Source organism: Moschus berezovskii, chromosome 14, assembly GCF_049115385.1.
Source record: "Moschus berezovskii isolate FMDL1 chromosome 14, NW_MosBer_1.0, whole genome shotgun sequence".
Classification (NCBI taxonomy): domain Eukaryota; kingdom Metazoa; phylum Chordata; class Mammalia; order Artiodactyla; family Moschidae; genus Moschus; species Moschus berezovskii.
Window position 1 is genome coordinate 85,782,444 of NC_142473.1, and position 6,269 is coordinate 85,788,712.

Consider the following 6,269-nt stretch of genomic DNA (forward strand, 5'->3'; position numbering starts at 1 on the left):
CTGTGTGTGTCTGTGTGCGTGTGTGTCTGTGTGCGTGTCTGTGTGTGTCTGTGTGTGTCTGTGTGTCTGTGTCTGTGTGTCTGTGTGTGTCTGTGTCTGTGTGTGTCTGTGTCTGTGTGTGTGTGTGTCTGTATGTCTGTGTGTGTGTGTCTGTGTGTGTCTGTGTCTGTGTGTGTCTGTGTCTGTGTGTGTGTCTGTGTGTGTGAGAGAGAGAGACAGAGAGACAGGAAGGGGTGGCTATGTGTGTATCTTGAAGTTATGAAGACCCTAGACTCAGCCATGTGGTGAAGCAAGGCTAAAAGCTTCTGGAACCCCAGAGAGCACAGCATTTGAAGTTGGGGCAGACCCGGGGTCTGCAGTCTCGCTGCTGCCCTGCCAGGAGGTGAAAGGAGCCGACACCTGGATGAGAGGGCCCTCCCGGCGCCTGGCCTTGGGGGGGCATCTGCAATCTTCCTCTTCTCGTGAACTCTCTTCCCCTGGCGCACAGAACGCATCCCATTCGGAGCCAGGCCGGCAGGGGTTAACAGGAGAAAGGCAGGTTGCTTCTTGAAAACAAAGGGCCCGGTCAATAGACGAGCTGCTGCAGCAGCCGTTCATCAGTGAGGGCAAAGTCTCCGCGGGGAGCTGCCAGTCGGCTTCTCTGAAACCTCTAGAACAGCGCGATCCGGGAAGCCAGGTTGAGGCTCCCAAGGCCTCGTGTTGCACCTGGGCTGGGGTCGATACCCACAGAACACACGGCTCCTCTCTCTCCACCCCTTTGGCTCCTTGGGGGCAGACTCCAGTCACACGTTGGAGGAGCTGGATCTCCCCAGCACCCAGCAGCTCCTTCTTAAGCTGGGGTCCTCGTTAGGAACTCAGCCATCTGTGAACGTGCAGTGAAGGGAAAAAACGTTCACTGAGCATTTAGTGATGCCAACCGGCTCTTCCCACAGTGAACACAGACGTCAAACCGCAGCAGAAAGAGGAGGACCCAGGACTCTCACTAGGACACAGCGGTTATCAGAAGACTGGACACAGATTTGTGCCATGGTAATGCTGACTGCAGCCAGGAAATTAAAAGACACTCGCTCCTTGGAAGGAGAGTTATGACCAGCCTAGACAGCATATTAAAAAGCAGAGACATTACTTTGCCAACAAAGGTCCGTCTAGTCAAGGCTATGGTTTTTCCCGTGGTCAGGTATGGATGTGAGAGTTGGACTGTGAAGAAAGCTGATTGCCGAAGAATTGATGCTTTTGAACTGTGGTGCTGGAGAAGACTCTTGAGAGTCCCTTGGACTGCAAGGAGATCCAACCAGTGCATCCTAAAGGAGATCAGTCCTGGGTGTTCACTGGAAGGACTGACGCTGAAGCTGAAACTGCAGTACTCTGGCTTGTGTATGAACAATGGTTTCAGGATTCTGCCATGACTGTAATGAGTGATGGAAACACTTCACAACGGAGAAGTCTTCCCTGTGGCTCCAACAGTAAAGAATCCACCTGCAATTAGGGAGACCTGGGTTCAATCCCTGGGTCAGGAAGATTCCCTGGAGAAGGAAATGGCAACCCACTCCAGTATTCTTGCCTGGAGAATCCCATGGACAGGGGAGCCTGGCGGGCTACAATTCCTGGGGACACAGAGTCGGACACCATTGAGCGACTGACTTTCACTTTCACACTGTAGAAATCTGACAAACACTGCCTCAGCTAGATGATCAGGTTAATAGAGAGTCATAAATCATATGGATAGCAGGTACCTTCTTTTTAAATTTTCATTATTTATTTTTGACTGTTCTGGGTAGCATGTATCTTTGATATGATATCATAGGCATGGTGCTTTACTTCTTTTTTCTTTTTTAATGTTTATTTATTTGGCTGCACCAGGTCTTGGTTGCAGCATGCGGGGTCTAGTTATCTGACCGGGGATCGAACTTGGGCCCCCTGCATTGGGAGCTCATTGGACCACCAGGGAAGTCCCCTGGCACTTTACCTCTGCCTCCTAAAAACCTGTAACTGCTGTCTAATCAGGAGAAAAACATCACACTAACTCAAGTTTAAAAGATTCTACAAGCACTCCTCAAAACTGCCAGGTCATCCAAAATCAGGCAACTCTCAGAAACGGTCACAGCCAAACAAGGCCTCAAGAAACATGACAAGGAAGCATACGGTGGGATCCTGAGTGCGTTCCTTGAAGAAAAGGAGTCTCAGGTGAAGATTAAGATTCATTTGTTGTAATCCAAGTACCAAACTAATGTCAGATATTCACATTAAGGGAAACTGGGTGTGGCTTGAGAGGAACTCTGTACTCCTTGCACAATTTTAATCTACTCTAAAATAAAAACGAGTCTTTTTTTAAAATTGTATAGCTGGGTGGTAAAGGGACAGGCAATTTCCTCTTAACTGTATTGATACTTCTCTGTATTTTCTAAGTGGTCGACCATGAATCTGTTTTGCTTTTCTCATCAAAAAGAATTAAAAAATCTTAAGTCTTAAAAAAAAAATGAATGAATGGGTGTTTGGCCCTTTGGAGAAAGAGTGCTGTATAAATCAAAGTATAATTCAAGTCGTCTTTGGGCAGCGGTTAAAACCCACTCGATCATTCTGCATGCGGGAGGCTGCAGCCGCGAGGGCCTGGCCCTCTCCCGGGGTGGAGTGCTGCATCTCTGAGAGGGGCCAGCCTGTTTCCCGTCTGTCTGCGACGGGCCCCTCTGGCAGGGGAGGGGTGGGGAGGCAGGGCAGCTGCTCAGGGGCCAAAGGCTTGTCACAGATGACCCCATACGTCTGACTCAGCGAGGCCCCAAAGGCAAACCAGCCCTTGGGAAACCCTGTCCACCACCAGCTTCCAGGCCCAGGGTCAGCCTGCTCCAGGCCTCTGAGTCAAGATGGATCCAAAAAAGCTCCTCTGTTCCCCTCGCCTAAATAAACAAAAGGAAGAAGACAAAGGCAGCCAGGACCACGTTCTCTGTCTCAGGGACATTCATTTGCCACCATTTAGACCTCGAACAGCCCTGTAGAGCAGATCCTCTATTTTACAAAGTTGAGGCTTGGAGTTACTTTAAATACATTTAATTTGAAAGTGAAAGTGAAGTTGCTCGGTCGTGTCCAACTCTTTTCGGCCCCATGGACTGTAGCCCATCAGGCTCCTCCATCTGTGGAATTTTCCAGGCAAGGAGTGGGTTGCCATTTCCTTCTCCAGGGGATCTTCCTGACCCAGGGATCGAACCCAGGTCTCCCGCATTGCAGGCAGATGCTTTACTGTATGAGCCACAAATAGTAAAACTGAGGCTCAGGAAGGGTCCCTGAGGGTCAAAAGCAGATAAAGTCTGACCTGCTTCACTCCGCCACTGGGACTGCCCATCTCTAAGCGTCTCGGGGATGGGCTGTGACCACGGCAGATGGCTGGACCACTTTTGGGAGGGGTGGGCAGGATGCAGGTGGAAGGACAGCAGGCATCACTAGTGGATAGACTTCCCACAACACCAACCACCACCACCCAAGTACCAAGGGCACCACAGGCAACCATCAGCTTGTTCTCAGACTCAGCCCAACACAAATGCCAACCTTGGGCTGCAGGGAATGTGGGACAGTCCCCTACGCACCACCATGTTCAGTTCCCAAAGGCTTCGTCCTCCATCCTCTAGGATCCAGTCCGCAGGTGGCCCAGGCTCTCGGTGAGGGCCGCAGAAGCAAGGAATCAGGGGAGAGCATGCGGAGACGTTTCCAATCATGAGACTGGGACCCGATTCTCCGGGCATTATCAGCAAAAATCCCAGGACGGGACAGCTCCGCTTTCAAACGTGTAGGAAAAGGTTTGATTCCTTTAGAAACACATTGACTTGTTGCCTTTAAAGGGGAGCCCTCAGGACCTTCCCTGGCAGTCGAGTGGCTAAGACTCAGCACTCCCAGCGCAGGGGTCCTGGGTTTGATCCTCGGTAGAGGAACTCGATCTTGCCTGCAGCAACTAAAAGACCTCGCGTGCTCCAAGGAGGATCTAAGATCCCGCATGACTGGTGGTGGTGGTGGTTTAGTCGCTAAGTCGTGTCCGACTCTTGCAACACCAGGGACTGTAGCCCGCCAGGCTCCTCTGTCCATGGGATTCTCCAGGCAAGAGTACTGGAGTGGGTTGCCATTTCCTTCTCCAGGGGATCTTCCCGACCCGGAATCGAACCAGCATCTCTTATGGCTCCTGCATTAGCAGGCAGGTTTTCTGCCAACTGAGCTACAAGGGAAACCCCACATGCCCGGAGCAGCCAGAAAAAGAAATATTAATATTTTAAGATATCAGAGGACTAGCGATTAAAAATAAACCCAGTGATGCCCTCAAAGTCTGTATCTTTATTCTAATGACTCTTCTAAAGCTCACTCAACTCTTCAGAAAGCGCCTTCAGAGTCACCTTTAACCAACATTGATCAGCCTGCCTGACTGCCCAAGGAATTCCCCAGTCCAGGCATCCAAGTGACTCTGTTTCCAAAACTCAAAGCCAGGTTCCACAGACCTGTCCCTCCGAGGAACCCCTGCATGGCTGCGGGGTCGGAACACGGTTTCTGATTGTCCTCAGACACTTGCCGTTCAGCTCAGAGCCTGGGTATGCTGCTCTCCCCTCTCTCCGACTCCCAGCCCTGAACTGGCGGTCCTCGGTCAAAGGGAGGCTGGGCCGCCCCGCCCGCCAGCCCTGGCTCCGCCTTCTCCGGAAGCAGGGCCGGGCGCTGGGAAGGGCCCGGCTCCATTCTCCCCACTAATGAGTCTTAAGTGTTTGCCTTGGGCCCCTGCCAGTCCTACTCCTGCGAGGAGGAGGGAGGAGGGGTGGGAGACGAGGAGCAGGGCAGAGCTCGTGCCAGTCTGGCTCCGCCGGCTCCCAGGAAGGCTGGCACGGGGCCGCGCGGCACAGACGCACCCCGGGCACGGCCAGGCACCCATGGGAGGGCCCCTGTCCCTCCCCTCTGCTTCAGGGGGCTTCCCATGGGCAGATTCGCGGGCACACCCGCTAGATCGCAATCCTGGAATGCGCACGTTTAGCAAGCACCAGGCGAAGGACCAGGGCTCCGGAACGCCAGGGGTGGGAATTCCAGGCTGGTTGGTGCATTTCTCTAGAGCCCACAGTGTTGGTCAGACTCTCCAGGTACATTAAGAACCCCCATGCTCCCCAAAAATAAAAAAATAAAAACCAGAAGGCTGAGACGCTCCGGTGGATGGGAGGTTTCCAAGTTCAGCTTTAGCTACAGTTCAAGTGATTCTGTTTGGCCTCCATCTTCCCTGGAGGCTCAGACGGTAAAGAATCCGCCCGCAACGCAGGAGGCCTGGGTTCCATCCCTGGGTCGGGAAGACCCCTGGAGGAGGGCATGGCAACCCACTCCAGTATTCTTGCCTGGAGAATTCCGTGGACAGAGGAGCCTGGTGGATTACAGTCTGTGGGGCCGCAAAGAGCTGGACACGACTGAGTGACTAACACTTGCACTTTCAAGGTGAGTCCACACAAGTCTCTCCTCTCCCCAAAGCTCAGGGAGAAACGATCCCAGCCCTGAAACAGGCTGGCACCTCTTGGATGACAGAGGAGGCAGAGAAATAGGCTGAGGGACAGCTGGATGTCGATGGTCAGGGGGTAAGGTGGGAAAGACCTGGGCTGGGGAGACATTCTCGAATATATGGGTTCAAAGGACACTTAGGATCATAGGAACCAACACCCTCCTCCCGTGAGGATGAATTTTTACCGATACGTGGTTCTTTCTCTCTCCCTACAAACATCTAAACTACATTTCCCAGTCTCTCTCGCAGTTAGCAGGGGTCATGACTTGAATTTTGGCCAGTGGACCACTGATCTCCCAAAGGATGGACCCCTGTCTCCACTGGATGCTACAGAGACTCTGGGGCCCCTGACCATGGCTGAGCCACAACAGGGAAGGGGCCTGGGTTCCGCATGACTGTGAGGTTCACAACCCTCCTCCAGGGGGTATTCCCAACCCAGGGATGGAACCCAGGGCTCCTGAATTGCAGGCAGATTCTTTACCGTCTGAGCCACCAGGGAAGACGGAGGCCAAACAGAATCACTTGAACTAAAGCTGAACTTGGCAATCATCCCATCCACCGGAGCTTCTTGAGTCTTTCATTTTTTTTAATTTTTATTTTTAGGGAGTGTGGGGGCTATTAATGTAATTTGAGAGTTAACCCACCCCAGATGGGGCTATGATTGGAAAAGAAACCTTTGTATGTTAAGCTATGTAGATTTGGGGGTTGTCCAAATCAGGAATCAGCCTACTGTAACCAACACACCCTCCTCCGCGAGCCCAGGGAGTGC